Below are 17,590 nucleotides of genomic sequence, written 5' to 3' on the forward strand. Positions count from 1 at the left end.
AAAGCTGCCGCCCAGTTGGATGGGTGTGGAGCACATGACTGTTAAGCTGCCGCCCAGTTGGATGGGTGTGGAGCACATGACTGTTAAGCTGCCGCCCAGTTGGGTGGGTGTGGAGCACATGACTATAAAGCTGCCGCCCAGTTGGGTGGGTGTGGAGCACATGACTGTTAAGCTGCCGCCCAGTTGGGTGGGTGTGGAGCACATGACTGTTAAGCTACCGCCCAGTTGGGTGGGTGTGAAGCACATGACTGTTAAGCTGCCGCCCAGTTGGGTGGGTGTGGAGCACATGACTGTAAAGCTGCCGCCCAGTTGGGTGGGTGTAGAGCACATGACTGTTAAGCTGCCGCCCAGTTGGGTGGGTTTGGAGCACATGACTGTTAAGCTGCCGCCCAGTTGGGTGGGTGTGGACCACATGACTATAAAGCTGCCGCCCAGTTGGGTGGGTGTGGAGCACATGACTGTTAAGCTGCCGCCCAGTTGGGTGGGTGTGGAGCACATGACTGTAAAGCTGTCGCCCAGTTGGGTGGGTGTGGAGCACATGACTGTTAAGCTGCCGCCCAGTTGGGTGGGTGTGGAGCACATGACTGTTAAGCTGCCGCCCAGTTGGGTGGGTGTGGACCACATGACTGTAAAGCTGCCGCCCAGTTGGATGGGTGTGGAGCACATGACTGTTAAGCTGCCGCCCAGTTGGATGGGTGTGGAGCACATGACTGTTAAGCTGCCGCCCAGTTGGGTGGGTGTGGAGCACATGACTGTTAAGCTGCCACCCAGTTGGGTGGGTGTGGAGCACATGACTGTAAAGCTGCCGCCCAGTTGGGTGGGTGTGGAGCACATGACTGTAAAGCTGCCGCCCAGTTGGGTGGGTGTAGAGCAAGACTAGTAATTGGACGACTCACCATAGATGTAAAGTGCCTAGTATAGTGACTTGTGAGCCTCTTGTTGAATCACTTGTGATACAAAGATTATTGATGTGTGTATTTGTGTGGGTGATTGAATATGTATGTGAATGTATATGTATGTATATGTATATATGCAATTGACGATCACGAAACAATAATCATTTGTATGCGGAAAATTCCATATTTCATTTCTCTGGATTTACCGCATATGTATATATATGTACATGTATGTATGATTATGTGTACATGTATATATAACATTAATAAGAGGAAATGAAGATGAAGAAATGATAAAAAGAATGGCAATAGTGGATAGTAGTAACACACTTAAGAATTATTCAGTAATAAATACAAACTCGTCCTTCACCTATGATAAAGGAAAGTCAACTTGGAAGGATTCAATTTACATGAGATTAAGATTAGGATACAAATATATCTGGCAATACGGAGTTGATGTCAGTGAAAAAGATAAGGAGTGTAAATTATGTAGTATGCCGCACGCCCACACCTTAATTAGAACATTATGTATTAGAGTGTCAACTTATTGATAACTATAGAAATAAGGAAATAAGTAATGTACCACATCAAATTGTTTGTATGTGTAATAATGGTATGATAGACAGTATACTTAGGAGCTACAAAAATTTTGCCCCAAGAGTGTAACAATTGTATGCTGTACTTACTATATTAACCTGCAATGTTAAATGGGATTCTTGTAATGTTAATTGTCTATTTGTACTTACTGAATTTGTGCGCCCCTTGAGGGACTTGAAGTAGAGGGGGTAGAAATAGCCTAAGTTACTCTATCCCTTTGAGATGTATTTTTTTCTTGTCTCAATAAACATACTTGAACTTGAACTGTAAATATTTGTGGCTTCCTGACCATAAAGTTACCGCCGCAGTCGAGGGTAAGAGACCGGATGTACCCATATACAAGCCGCACTAGCTATTAGTTCATAAAAGCTGACAACTTACCCAGATAAACATTACTTCCTAATTATATATATATGCAAATAATACAATTAAAATGTTTAAAACGTGATTATATATATGTATCATGTGGACAGTTTTTAATGTAATTTTTTCTCCTGATATTCGGGTTCTTTATTATGCTTCATCTTGAGGCAAAGCCCAATACCTTACGCCATATTGATGCTCTGTCCACAGATCATTCTCTCTCTCTCTCTCTCTCTCTCAAATCATATACATTGATGGTTTCCTACACCGCCACACGGGTGCAGCTGCAAGTGCAGTTGCCTCTACCCATCAGACAGAACTATTTGCCTTGCTTGTTACACTAAAATGTGTACAAGTGTGTGTGTCTATGTATGTATTAACACGATGTACTGAACGGGGTGAGAATAGCTTGAGCTACCTCATCCATTTGTGTGTATTTTACCTCAATAAACTTATTTCAATTTCAATTTCAATTCAAGTCTCCAAACTTGATGCATTAATTGTAAGTGATTTTCTACCATCCTGCATTAATTGTAAGTGATTTCTATCATGCTTAATTGCGCGCAACTCTCTAAGACACAATTGTAACATGACCGTGTCTGAAGCTAGACAGAAAACAACATTATTAGTGATGGTAACATAAGCCATTTCATGTGAATTCCATCTTCGTTGACCTCCGAAACTTGAGGAATGGTCCAGAAAATAGCTACTAAAGTTTAAGTCAAGTGTGAAGATACTTTAGTTGATATGGTCACTGCTTGCATCACAAGCGGGGATGTTTCTGGCGGGGGAGAAAGAAACAATTGCGCAGCGCGTCCCGCGGCGTTGCGCGGGCAGTTTGGGGCCGTATAAATACGGGCGCACAACGGGGCTCCGCCTCACTCCGCCTGCCCTCGCCGCTGCCCTCGCAAAACTCACTGCTGCTCAGCGAGTCGTAAACACATAAGTTTAGCCCGCTCAACTGTTCTCACAGCATGGACCCTACAACAGTTCCTCGCGACAACGACTCGGAGCGACCCGTTAGGGGCGTCCTGCCCTTCTCAACATTTAAGGTAGTTTTGTGTTTTGTTGGCGCGCGGGACCAGTGTTTGTGTTGGCGCGTCAGACCAGTGTTTGTCTCTTTGTTGGCGCGCGCGCCCTGAAGCACGCCTGTTGGTTCAGCGTTGGTGACCAAATGCAGGTGCAGTGGTCCTAGAGGGGAAGGTGACCCTCGGTGTTATGGGGCACTGGGATTTCTCCAGTAGGTGGCTGTTATTTGAACCACACTCGGGAGGAGGCCTGTCCACCCCTACCCTCTCCTTCCCCATCTGCTCAGCCCTGTCCTTAAGCTCCCCACCCAGTCGACGTGAGGTATGCTGTTGGGCGACTTCTGTTATGCCGTTATTTATTATTTACGTTCTTTATATGTCCTTCCTTACAGTCTGACTGTTAGTCAGGGTGTGTTTCCTCACGCTACAATATTTACTGTAATTTTACCTTTGCTTTCGCCCCTAGCTTTAATTTTCATGGATTTGTATTTTCATAAGTTCCTTAATTTATTAATGAATTTAATGGTGGCAAGCTGCATGTTTCTTTTGCAGGCTTTTCATTCAGGTCTGTTTTAACTTTTGCTTATTGCCTATAAGTTATTAGGTAAAGTCAGCTAGGTTAGGCTAGCTGCCGAGTCACAGGCCTCTGGCCACCAGCTTTAAGTTTAATGGACTAGTTTTTCCATAAGTTTCCTTAACTTATTAACGAATTTATTGCAGTGTCAAGCTCCCTGTTTCTTTTGCAGGTTGTACATTTAGTTTTATTTAACTTTAGCTTATTGCCTTTAAGTTATTAGGGAAAGTCAGCTAGGTTAGGCTAGCTGCTGTGTCACAGGCCTCTGGCCCCTAGCTTTGTTTTCATGGACCTGTTTTCCCACAAGTTTCCTTATTTTACTACTGAAATTTATGCAGTGTTAAGCTGCATGTTTCTTTAGCTGGATTTAAATTTAGGTTTGTTTTAACTTCTGGTCATTGCCTTTAAGTTAGTAGGTAAAGTTAGCTAGGTTAGGCTAGCTGCAGTGTCTCAGGCCTCTGGCCCCTAGCTTCGTTTTCTGGATTTGTTTCCATAAGTTTCCTCATTTTATTATTGAATTTTATGCAGTGTCAAGCTGCGTGTTTCTTTAGCTGGTTTTACATTTAGGTTGTTTTAACTTTTGGTCATTGCCTATAAGTTATTAGGTAAAGTCAGCTAGGTTATGCTAGCTGCTGTGTCTCAGGCCTCCGGCCTCTAGCTTTAAATTTTCTTGGACTTGTGTTTTCCATAAGTTTCCTTAATTTATTATTGAATTTAATGCAGTGTCAAGCTGCATGTTTTCTTTTGCAGGTTTTACACTTAGGTTTGTGTAACTTTGCTTGCCTATAAGTTATTAGGTAAAGTCGGCTAGGTTAGGCTAGCTGCAGTGTCTCAGGCCTCTGGCTCCTAGCTTTGTTTCATGGACTTGTTTTTCCATAACTTTCCTTTATTAATGAATTTTATGCAGTGTCAAGCTGCATGTTTTCTTTAGCTGGTTTTACATTTGTTTGTTTAACTTTTGCTATTGCCTTTAAGTTATTATGTAAAGTCAGCTAGGTTATGCTAGCTGCAGTGTCACAGGCCTCCGGCCTCTAGCTTTAAGTTTTATGGACTTGTTTTCCATAAGTTCCTTAATTTATTACTGAATTTTATGCAGTGTCAAGCTGCTAGTTTCTTTGCTGGTTTTACATTCGTTTGTTTAACCTCTGCTTTGCCTTTAAGTTATTATGTAAAGTCAGCTAGGATGTGATAGTTGTCGGGATCGGGCCCTTGCCTCTTGCTTTAAGTTTCTTCTGGCCCTGCATTTATGTGTAGTTTCCTCAGCAAATGTCCTGCATTTTACATTGCCCTTGCTGCATGTTTTTACTTTACTGGTTTACAATTGTTTAACTTATGCTTCACCTTTAAGTAAAGTCAGCTAGGATGTCCTAGATGCTGTCTTCGGGCCTCATGCCTCTCCCTTTAAGTTTATTTCGGACTCGTATTGATTAGTTCCATCAGCAATTTATTACTAATTATGCATTGCCTAAGTGCATGTCATTTTACTTACTGTTTTACCTTTATACTTGTTTCCTTGACTTTGTCAAAGTTATTAAGTACTGACGCTAGACAGTACCAGTTTCGTTTACCAGTACCAGTAAACGTTTTTACAGTCGTTTTGTCTGCCCGGTGTAGCCCAGAAGAATCTGCAGCCTCCCGGCTGCTGGCTTATCCAGACATGTGTGGCCTCCCAGGACGCTGGTTATCAGACGTATTGTCTGCTCGGTGTAGCCCGGAATATACTGCGGCCTCCCAGGCCGCTGGTTTATTCAGACGTTTAGTCTGCCCAACGTAGCCAGGAAGGTTGACAGCCGCTGCCGTCTTAGCTGACTGCGTTCAGGGGCTGCTCCCCAGCCGACGTCCTTCCTGCGATGAGTTAAGCCGACGTCTTTCCTGCGATGAGTTAAGCCGACGTCTTTCCTGCGATGAGTTAAGCCGACGTCCTTCCTGCGATGAGTTAAGCCGACGTCCTTCCTGCGATGAGTTAAGCCGACGTCCTTCCTGCGATGAGTTAAGCCGACGTCCTTCCTGCGATGAGTTAAGCCGACGTCCTTCCTGCGATGAGTTAAGCCGACGTCCTTCCTGCGATGAGTTAAGCCGACGTCCTTCCTGGGATGAGTTAAGCCGACGTCCTTCCTGCGATGAGTTAAGCCGACGATGTTCTACAGGTATTATATTTATATCGGTTACTAACTTTAAACCAGCAGAAACCTCTAAGAAGCAAGAAGAGATGCTACAAAAGTTAGAGAACCATTTTAACTCCCTACAACAGCAACACACTGCAACCCAAGACGAATCAGACCAACTTAAGCTCCTTGATTCTGTCATCATCTCATCACAGGATTTTCCCCATGAAACTGACAGAGAAGACTGTACTGCCATCGTGATCCAGGAATTGCGTACTAAGTTGAATTATTCAATTGAAGCAAGAGACATTAAGTCAGCTTATAGAGTGGGTGCCAAATCATCTGGTACAAACAACAGAAAGATAAGGGTGAAGTTAGATAGCTGCTCCCGCAAGTCAGACCTTATCACTACTGCAGTCGCTATGAAATCCAAGGTTTATGTGAACGAATGTCTTACCAGATTCAGACAAAATCTCTTATTTAAACTACGTGGAATTTGCAATAGATCCACTGCTATTAAACATTGTTTTGTGCGCGATGGTAAAATAATAGCTAGGAAGACTGACTCTGGAAAAACTTATGTCATAACCACTGAAGCACACCTCACTTCTTTCCTGGATGACTGTGGAATATCAGCTGAATAACCAGAACATAATTTGTAGTCTCACATACAACCAAAGTGTACTTAAGCTCTGCCTTTCCTTTCCAAAGGTGTTTATTTTTATTTTTATTTTTTTATTTTTTTTTTTTTTGTTTGTCATCTTTGCCTGTTTTATACTCTTAATTTTCTGACCAGGGGGAGAAAGATACTGGCAGTATGGGGCGTTAAAGTTTATTGAAGATTAAATTCTGCAGAACATGTAAATATATAAAGTTCACATAAAGTAAGTAATTATATAAAGTTTGTATTAAACACGGTTTATATTATAGACTTAACAAAGTTGATATTATATAAAACTTAATATTGAACATGTAAATATACAAAGTTTCAAATATAATTTAAGGAATATATAACGTTTATATTAAAATATATAAAGTAAATATATAAAGTAAATATATAAAGTAAGAATTAACAGTAACAATTCCAAGGACTAGATTTAACTTAAAAGGTACACCCGTAGTAAGTATGAGACCTTAGCCTATAGTGACATGGAAACTAATTCTGCAGAAACCTAAAGGTTAACTGGTACTAGAATTAAGGCCGAGTGCAAATGTGTAGTAATTATATAACACTAGGATATAACAGGCAGGACACAAAGAATAACTAATAAGTGAGAGACCACATAACACGTAATGTACCCGGCCAAGAGGCCGTAAAAGACCTAATGGATAAGGAGAAGGGGGTGTGACTACAAGTAGGGCTTACTAGCACCTAGACTGGGCAAAGTATTAGCTGCGGACAGCGGGACACTTGGGGACCGGCGCTGCACCCCCCTTCCCACATGCAGTGGGGAGACAATCGGGACAACTGTGCAAAGCATGACGGGGGTACAAAAGCAGCCGCTTGCAAAGGGGGGGAGGGTGGGGGTTTTGCGAGGGCAGCGGCGAGGGCAGGCGGAGTGAGGCGGAGCCCTATTGTGCGCCCGTATTTATACGACCCCAAACTGCCCGCGCAACGCCGCGGGACGCGCTGCGCAATTGTTTCTTTCTCCCCCGCCAGAAACATCCCCGCTTGTGATGCAAGCAGTGACCATTATTTGTTCTTAGTTAATCCCCTTGTCACTAAACCTAGGGCTTTTTATTACCCTGTTAATTAACCATTACTAAGCTAATTATCTTCAAGATCATTTTTTTATGATTATCATTTTTCTTATTATTTTTTATTTTACATTAATATTGTCAGTCTCTACTGATTTTTTGTTTTTTTATTTTATGTAACTTCTGTGTCCTCCCTGGCTAACTATTGGATCTTTATTTTACTTCTAAATTGTTACTATTTTATTGTATTTGCTTTTATTCTTGTGTTTTGCTTTATCGTGTATCTTATATCGTGATCCCTCTGCATCTCTATGCTCACTGATATTGATCCTGATCAAAATCTTCTGTCTCATATCTACACCAACCAGCACATTGATCATCATTATTGCAAGTATTTCACAGCACACCAGGCTAAAAACAAACTTCAAAATAGCATCTGTCTATCAGTTTATATCCAAAATGTTAGATCACTTGGTAAACATTTTGACGATTTAAATGCATTACTCACAGCAATAGGTACTAACCTATCGTTCATTATTTTAACAGAAACTTGGCTAAATAAAGACTATACCCAACTCTACAACTTAGCTGGTTATAAAGCCATTCATAACTGTAGGCCTAATAAAAAAGGTGGTGGCACAGCTATATATTACCGAGATACATTTATCTGCAACAGTGTTATTAGTGACAGAGATGACTACTGTGAATATACTTTTGCTCAGTTTTCAATTAAATCCCTTAAATCTTCTTTGACTATTGGAGCCATCTATAGATTTCCCAATACTAACATAGCTTCTTTCTCAGACAACCTAAGGAATCTTATTATAAACAACAATCTCAACAAAAACCACTTCATTCTGGGAGGAGATTTTAATATTGACCTGGGTCAACAAAATTGCTCTCAAGTTGACTATTTCCTTAACAGCATGAACTCCTGTATGCTAATCCCCACAATCACCAAACCTACCCGAGTCACTCAAACATCAGCCACTACCTTGGACCACATATGGACAAACATAACAGCTCCCCTTGTATCTGGTATAATCTACGACAGAACAACTGACCACTATCCTACCTTTCTCATAGCGAACATGGACATAACACCACCAAAAAGCAAGAAACTTTCATTTAGGCTACACAGTGAATCAGCTTTAGACAATCTTACAGAGGCACTTTACAATATTAACTGGGATTCTGAATTCAATAATACCCATGATATAAATTCATTAGCTAACCTCTTCATCTCCAAAACTCTAAGCCTCTACAACATTCATTGTCCCCTTCTTACCAAGCAAGTAACTGACAAAAGATTAAACAATCCATGGCTCACAAGTGGCATTCTCAACTCAATCAACAAGAAACATGAATATGAAAAGAAAGTTAGGATTGGCCTAGTTTCAAAGGAAGTAGCTAAAAGGTACTCATCAATGCTTACCAGTATCATAAGAAAGGCAAAACTTGCATATTATGTCAATAGATTCAATGAAGCAAAAGGCAACATGAAAAGCACTTGGAAAACTATCTCTAGTATCCTAGGAACTAAACAACACTCACATAACCAAATAAAACTCTACAAGGATGGGGGTATACCGTCAACTGACTTAGAAATGGCAAATGAATTTAATAGTTTCTTTTCATCGGTTGGTGCTAATCTTGCCAGTAAAATCCCACAGACTCAGACACATATTAACACATATCTCTCAGGCAGCTATCCAAACTCTCTTCTCCTTTCACCAATCAGCCCGGCAGATGTTGTGTCCATCATACATTCTCTAAAAACCAAGGCAGGGAACACCAGTGAAATTCCGTCCATTGTGTACAAGAGAGCCTCCCATGCCCTTTCCTCACCCATAGCACTACTGTTCAACAAATCTATAGAGTATCACACCTTCCCTGATATCCTCAAAAAAGCAAGAGTAACGCCAGTCCATAAAGGAGGCAATCCGGCGGACATAAACAATTATAGACCAATATCAAATCTACCCATTCTATCAAAAATATTTGAAAAAATTATTTACAAACAGCTCTATTCCTACCTCGTAAAATTCGACATACTCAGCCCCTGCCAGTTTGGCTTCCGGTCCCAAAAGAGCACCAATGATGCAATCATTAGTCTCCTTGACATTATCTACTCAGCCCTTGACAAAAATGAGTTTCCGATTGGACTCTTCATTGACCTAAGAAAAGCCTTTGATACTGTTAATCACAACTACCTCTTACTTAAACTCCAGCATTATGGAATCCGAGGCCTTGCCCTTGACTACATCCGATCCTATCTTAGTGACAGACACCAATATGTAACCATCAATGATACAACTTCTTCCACTCTACCAATTACCGTTGGAGTGCCACAGGGCAGCATCTTAGGACCTCTTCTATTTCTTATATATATAAACGATCTGCCTAATGTCTCTAATATTCTCAAACCTATATTGTTTGCTGACGATACTACCCTTATCTACTCAAACCTCAACCCACATACACTAAATAATGTTGTGAATAATGAATTAAAAAAAGTCCACTTATGGATGTCAACGAACAAACTAACATTAAACATCGAAAAGACTTACTACATCTTATTTGGAAGCAAATCATCAAATGCAATTCAGCTACAGATAGACAACATTAACATCAGTAATAAAAATGATGGCAAGTTTCTTGGCCTATTCCTAGACAAGAGACTCAACTTCAGCACCCACATTCAACACATAACTAAGAAAGTCTCTAAGACAGTTGGTATACTCTCCAAAATCAGATATTATGTTCCTAACTCTGCTCTCCTCTCACTATATTATGCACTAATCTACCCCTATCTTAATTATGGTATCTGTGCATGGGGGTCTACCACTGCAAACCACCTTAAGCCCATCATCACACAGCAAAAATCTGCTATCAGAATAATAACTAACTCTGCTTTCAGACAACACTCAGCTCCCTTGTTTAAATCCCTAAACTTGCTAAATATTAACTCCCTCCACACATTCTCTTGTGTCAACTACATTTACAAAACCCTGTTCTTAAATGCAAACCATGCTCTGAAACTCTCCCTGGACAGATGTAATAGGACCCATTATCACCACACCAGAAATAAATATCTCTTTGATATCCCCAGGGTCAAACTTAATCTGTGTAAACACTCTATGCAAATTAAGGGACCTAGTCTATGGAACTCACTCCCTAGTGAATTGAAAAACTGTAAAACTTTTGCCTTATTTAAAAGCAAAACCAAAAAGTACCTAACTTCATCTATTTAGTTTCCTACACTGAGCTTTAAATTTGCTCTGTACCTAGTGTTACCCAATCTCCTAATTTTTATGTAATATCAAACAACCTTATAATTGTGTTCATTGCTGTCTTCTTTTATGTGCTAGCCATATGCTGTATTGTGACTACCAATTTTTGTCAACTACCATCCAAGCTGTCATTGCAATCAATCTTATATTGTTTCTGCTGTATTGTGCCTACCAATTTGTTGTCAACTACCATTTTAAGCTGTCATTGCAATCAATCATAGCTACCTATGTGCTTTAATATACTGTACCTATAATTTTCTCTCATCTTCTTTTTTTTCATTCCATGTAATCTGTTATCATTTTTTTGTCTATAAATTTTGCAAGTATTTACTTCCTTAAAATTTTCTTAGATTAAGGACCTGCCCGAAACGCTGCGCGTGCTAGTGGCTTTACAAGACTGTAATTACCATATTTGTATCCTCACATTCCTTATGTACATTCTTGTATATGCATAAATAAAAAAAAAATAAATAAATAAAAATATTGGTCATATAAATAGACGGCCTTTCTGGCCGCGGGTTTATCCAGACGTGTTGTCTGCCGGTGTAGCCCGGAATCTACTGCGGCCCCCCAGGCCGCTGGTTTCTCCAGACGTTTTGTCTGCCCAATGTAGCCACGAAGGTTGTCATAGCCGCTGCCGCCTTCGCTGTCTGCGCTCGGGGGTTCATGTCCAGCCGACGTTCTTCCTGTGGTGAGTTAAGCTGGCGATGTTATTCAGGTATCTTATTTACATTGGCCATATAAATATGTGGTCTTTCAGGCCGCTGGTTTATCCAGACGTGTTGTCTGCCTGGTAGCCCGGAAGTCACAGTGGGGCCCCCCCCCCAGGCCGCTGGTTTATCCAGACGTTTCATCTGCCGGTGTAGCCCGGAACGTTTCCACAGCCACCGACTGTGGAAACTTACAAGTGTTAATCCCGTTTCTCTAACGAATTATAGTCCAGCTTTATTTTGAGCATACTTTGTTTTGCAATTTATAATTATTTATGTTATAATTGTATTAATTGTAATTATGTTATAATAGCACAGTTTGCCTAGTTTCCTCAGTAGTTACAGTACTTTCGTTTGGCTCTTGCAGTTATTCACGTCGCTTATTTGGTTATATTTATGTTATGCATCTCCTCCGTTCCCTTAATGTAAAATGGCTATATATCCACGCCGATTGTATACCCTTATTTTGTACTTGCAGATACCACGTGCCATGCCTTGCCCTATTCATAATTATGTTCTACATCTCAGCGCCAACATGCCTCCTGTTTCAGGTTACCTCGGACTCTCTTTCCCAATCAGCCTCCTTAATTTACTCCGACAGTTGATGTCGCATGTTTAATTTTGCGTCGCTGTGTCCAGTATGCTTGCCCACTTTTACCCTGCCTTACGTCATTAAGTAAAGACAGCCAGGATGTGCTATTTGCAGAGTTACCAAGTAATTTATTAAGTAAAGTCAGACAGGCAGTGCTAGTTGCACAGTTACTAAGTAAATTATTAAGTAAAGTCAGCCAGGATGTGCTATTTGCAGAGTTCCTAAGAATTATTAAGTAAAGTCAGACAGGATGTGCTATTTGCAGTATTCGCGGGCCCTTATTTTAGCGTCACGTCTCCTGGCCCTGCATTTTTGCCTAGTTTCATCGGTAGTTACAGTAGTTTATGCTTAGCTTTGCAGTTTAGTTTCCTCAGTGGTTACAGTATTTACGCTTGGCTCTTGCAGTTTATTCAAGTTACTTATTTGGTTATATTTATGTTATGCTTCACCTCCGTTCTCTTAATGTAAAAATGGTTATATATGCACGCCGATTGTATACCCTTATTTTGTACCTGCAGATATCACGTGCCATGCCTTGCCCCTATTCAGGTGACCTGGACAGGGGGGTGGCCCCCACGTTGCCTGGGGCACGGTACACTCCAGCAGATGGCGGCGTCGAAGCGTCGTCGGGAACGTCGTATAGTTAATGATATCCCGTTCTTTGCCTTCCTAAGACAATGTAAATTAAGATTTTACACACTTTATTGGAAGGTTTCTTATTTTGTACTGGCAGACATCTCGCGACATGCCTTGCCCTTCCTCTTAATTACGTTCTACATTTCAGCACTAACATGCCTCCTGCTTTCAGATTACCACGGATTCCTTTTCCCAAACAGCCTACCTTAATTTACTCCGACAGTTGATGCTTTGCTCATGTCGCATGTTTAATTTTGCGTTGCTGTGTTCAGTATGTTTGTTCATTTTTCCTTGCCTTACGTCATTAAGTAAAGTCAGCCAGGATGTGCTATTTGCAGAGTTACAAATTAAATTATTAAGTAAAGTCAGCCAGGATGTGCTATTTGCAGAGTTACTATGTAATTATTAAGTAGAGTCAGCCAGGATGTGCTGTTTGCAGAGTTCCTAAGTAAATTATTAAGTAAAGTCAGCCAGGATGTGCTATTTGCAGAGTTCCTAAGTAAATTATTAAGTAAAGTCAGCCAGGATGTGCTATTTGCAGAGTTACTAAGTAAATTATTAAGTAAAGTCAGCCAGGATGTGCTATTTGCAGAGTTACCAAGTAAATTATTAAGTAAAGTCAGCCAGGATGTGCTATTTGCAGAGTTACTAAGTAAATTATTAAGTAAAGTCAGCCAGGATGTGCTATTTGCAGAGTTACTAAGTAAATTATTAAGTAAAGTCAGCCAGGATGTGCTATTTGCAGAGTTACCAAGTAAATTATTAAGTAAAGTCAGCCAGGATGTGCTATTTGCAGTTACTAAGTAAATTATTAAGTAAAGTCAGCCAGGATGTGCTATTTGCAGAGTTACTAATTACTAATTACTAGTCTTTTGCTGGGTTACCTTTATGCTTCTCCCCTTCCTGTCTAGGTATGGCTAGCGGTGCGCGAGCCGCGGCTTATCGGTTGCCCCCCCCCCCCCCTGGTTCCCTGTTTACTCGGTCTCGCCCGCTTACTTCCGCATTCTTCCATCCCATTCTACGTTATCGCCTCTCGCTTTTGGGCCTATGTCCTTTCTCAGACCGGGTTGTGTGCCGTCCAGCGCGCCTCGGCGACGTTATCTTCTCTTCGGCCCTCTGTCATTTCCGCCCCCCCCCCCTCAGCCGTGCGGGCTCGCCTGTGGGAAACGTCCCCTTGGTTCCTCCTACGTCTGCGTATCTGTTAAATTTGTTATTGTTGGACTCGCAATTTGATTTGTATTTATTACGGCAAATTTTTCTCCCGCAATTTACTCTTTGTTTAAGTTTCACGTTCAATTTGTTATTAAGGGACTATCAATTAGGATTTGTATTAATCTATTGCTTTGCCTCTGTGCCTTTAAGTTATTTTCAGCTAGGGTACGCTAGTTGCAGTGCATTCGGGTGGGGCCCCCCCCCACAATTTTTTTTTTTCCTCCGGTTATTTCGTCCTATTACACTCGTTTCCCTCATTATATATTCTGAATATTGTGCATTATATTTGACCTCCCATTCTTCATCGTATCGACAGTACATTAAGTTACATTTGGACGCTACCGAGAAGTTTAGCATGGCCTCGCGCACGGTGTCATGAAAAAACTGGCCATTCGGCCTTCCTTTCGGCAAGCTCAAGCCAGTCGGTTAGCATGACGTCGGCCAGCTTGTTGTTGGCCAGCGCAGCCAGCATGCTGTTGGCCATACGGTCGCTAACGATCTTTGGCCATCCGGCCTTCTGGGCTATTTTGCTCTTCTTGTTCCTTCGCCATTGTTGTTTCCTACTACGTAATAGTATTCTATTTAATTTTACCTCATCTATCATTAGGTTAGGGGCCCTTACCTCCAACCGCTATTCCTTCCACTGCGCTCTGCCCGCTTGGCGCTCAACGCCGGCTTCTTCTGTTCCCTTTATTCGCAGCCTCGACAAGCCGGAACCCCCCCCCCCCCTCCACACCCTACTGCGGCGAGGAAGAGAACGCGAGCCGGATATTCCTCTGATCACCTTTACAACGCACGCAGCGGTGCCGGGATGCAGCCGCCCAGGGCCTACGTTAATACTATTATCTTCCCTTTATTTGCTGGGCTATATGGTAGTATTATTATTCCGTATCGTTACTGTCATTCCAGTATTATTTTATTAAAATATAAATTGTTATTATGGTTTGGCGTTGCTTTCTTAATTTCTTCCATTCTGCGGCACTTGCCGTCATCGGTTATTTACGATATTACATTGTATTCTTCATTGTACGATTATTTACGACATTGTATTCTTATTATTATCCTTATTACAGTTACTGAATGGCAGCTCCCTGCCGTCGATTTCACTTTGCTCCTGTTCTAAAGATGTTGACGAAGTTCACGGCGTACTAGCTGCGGCTCGCAGACGCTCATTGTCAACACAAGACTACACTCAGCGGCCACTTAAGGCAGACTCCTTGGCTTCTATCCAGCCCAATCACCCGTCTGGAGGCAGAGATGGGATAGAGACCAAGGGTAATGTTCCCCGCTCACATTCTACATCCGCTTAGGACACAAGCATGTTATAGATTTGGCTTTAAGAATTGGTTCTTATTCCATTTTATTGTTTATGTATATGTTGCTTAGTTGTTATACCCGTTCTTGGTATATGTATTGTTTATATTCAAGATTTATAGTGATTCGTATTACCCTGTTATAGTTGCTTTGTGCTTCCTTGCTGTTCTCCTACTGGTTTTCTCCCACCTTTGCTCTTAGCAAAGGTGCTTCCCCCTTCCGTTTGCTGGAAGATTCTTAGAATTGTTAGCCCCCTTCATTGCTACAGTATAATTATTCGGATGCTCTTTATTCATCCAGGATTGTTAATTAAGGTTTCTCTTAATTCCTGCTGCCGGGCTCCCTCCCCCGTTTTTCGTCTCCGTATTGATTCAGCTAGGGTTTCCCTCTCGTCTGTGCTCTTGCCTGTCACGATAACACTGCACGCCGCTTCTGCCCACCCTTACTGCCTTATATCTTTCAGCCCGGGGGAGGTGAGCTACGCGACAAAAAATCGACGCACGCTCCGACTGAACCAGGTATCGCTTACATGGTCAGGAATCAACACTCTTTGGATCCTACAAGCACAGATCCTACAAGCACTCCTGTAACCAGCTGAGATTTCTCCAGGATCCTACGCGCTGCCCTCTCGGCGCTAGGCGTGACTTCAGATGACTACGCTCCGCACCCAGCTGTCTCGGGACGGGCTCGCCACATCAGAAATAATGGCAGACGGCAGGCGGAAGAGTAGTGCTCACATCCTACGTCAGACGGGACGTTGTTGCTCTGCTACTTTGAGTGCCTCACGCGGCCAGCTGGCACTCGCCCTTCGGGGGGGGGGGGGGGGGGGGGGGGGTCCGGCCGCTGGCCTGCGGTGGGGGTGCAGCGCCGGTCCCCAAGTGTCCCGCTGTCCGCAGCTAATACTTTGCCCAGTCTAGGTGCTAGTAAGCCCTACTTGTAGTCACACCCCCTTCTCCTTATCCATTAGGTCTTTTACGGCCTCTTGGCCGGGTACATTACGTGTTATGTGGTCTCTCACTTATTAGTTATTCTTTGTGTCCTGCCTGTTATATCCTAGTGTTATATAATTACTACACATTTGCACTCGGCCTTAATTCTAGTACCAGTTAACCTTTAGGTTTCTGCAGAATTAGTTTCCATGTCACTATAGGCTAAGGTCTCATACTTACTACGGGTGTACCTTTTAAGTTAAATCTAGTCCTCGGACTTGGAATTGTTACTGTTAATTCTTACTTTATATATTTACTTTATATATTTTAATATAAACGTTATATATTTACTTAATTTATATTTGGAAACTTTATATATTTACATGTTCAATATTAAGTTTAATATAATATCAACTTTGTTATAAGTCTATAATATAAACCGTGTTTAATATAAACTTTATATAATTACTTACTTATATATTTGAACTTTATATATTTACATGTTCTGCAGAATTTAATCTTCAATAAACTTTAACGCCCCATACTGCCAGTATCTTTCTCCCCCTGGTCAGAAAATAATGTTCAAGAGAGTGCATATTTTCTCTTTCACAAAGTTGACACATTGTGTACTCGACATTTGGGTTTTGAGAAAGCTGCCAGATACGTCTATATCCCAAGCGTATTCTGGCCACTATAACATCACATTGCGGGTTCTTGTTCCATTAATCCTGTATGTGAATGTCTCCGCACGATATCTATCATAATATTTAATGCTACAACTTTCAGGTCTTTGTGAATTTGTTAGGTCGGTGAGATTTTCATTAGATGTTTGCTTAAGTATTCTCTTTGTCACTGCTAATGAAACACCCATATAAATTTCTACCACTGGTTTTTTACAGGCTGTCTTTGCAAGCATATCAACAGTGTCATGCCTTGAGATGCCAACATGTGATGGTATCCATAGGAATTTAATTTCAAATCTCTTTTCTTTGGCAGCTAAAATATTCATTCGAATATCACTGACTATTTTCTGGGTGTCACTACTATGTGCGTTCAATACCAGGAGTGCACTCTGCGAATCACAGTATGTAAGTCGACTGCCTTTGTGTTTTAAAAATTCAGTGGCAAGGTATATGCCTGCAAGTTCGGTTTGAGTTGTACTTGCCCAATCATTGACGCGCTTCATTCATGTATGTACGAGAGAAGATTGTTCAAATATATTACATGCACATCCGGTACATCGTCCACCTTCTTCTACAGAACCGTCGGTATAGCACTGATACACATCGTTACCCATACTCTGAGTACTTTCAGTGATGCTTCACAGTGTTAACTGTTTTAATAATGTAGAGTGTACATTATCTTTCTTGGGTGCATTTACAAAATCAACTGCTAGATCCAAGTTATCCCATGGAGTAATTGGTTGATTAATCGTTAATTGAGTTGGGTACATATTTAATATTTTGATGGAGTTGGCTACCTTGTAGAACCAAAATGCATAATCAGATTTCGCTCTTCTACGGACCTCAGGTGAGTGTAGCATATTAGAAAGTTTAGCTTGAAACTTCTTGTATTGCCGAGATCTACTCAATGCCTTCACGCCGAAAACTGTGCTAATAGACAAAATTATGTTAGAGATATGG

General features: G+C 41.5%; 1 long non-coding RNA gene across 1 annotated transcript; it reads left to right on the forward strand.

Annotated features, from left to right (window-relative positions):
• Positions 1-2,609: 2,609 nt before the first annotated feature.
• LOC138356397 (uncharacterized) lies at positions 2,610-16,518 on the forward strand. The gene is made up of 3 exons (XR_011224461.1): positions 2,610-2,908; positions 14,778-14,979; positions 15,482-16,518. It is a non-coding gene; the product is annotated as an uncharacterized lncRNA (long non-coding RNA).
• Positions 16,519-17,590: the final 1,072 nt, after the last annotated feature.

The sequence above is a fragment of the Procambarus clarkii genome, chromosome 72 (assembly GCF_040958095.1).
Source record: "Procambarus clarkii isolate CNS0578487 chromosome 72, FALCON_Pclarkii_2.0, whole genome shotgun sequence".
Lineage (NCBI taxonomy): Eukaryota > Metazoa > Arthropoda > Malacostraca > Decapoda > Cambaridae > Procambarus > Procambarus clarkii.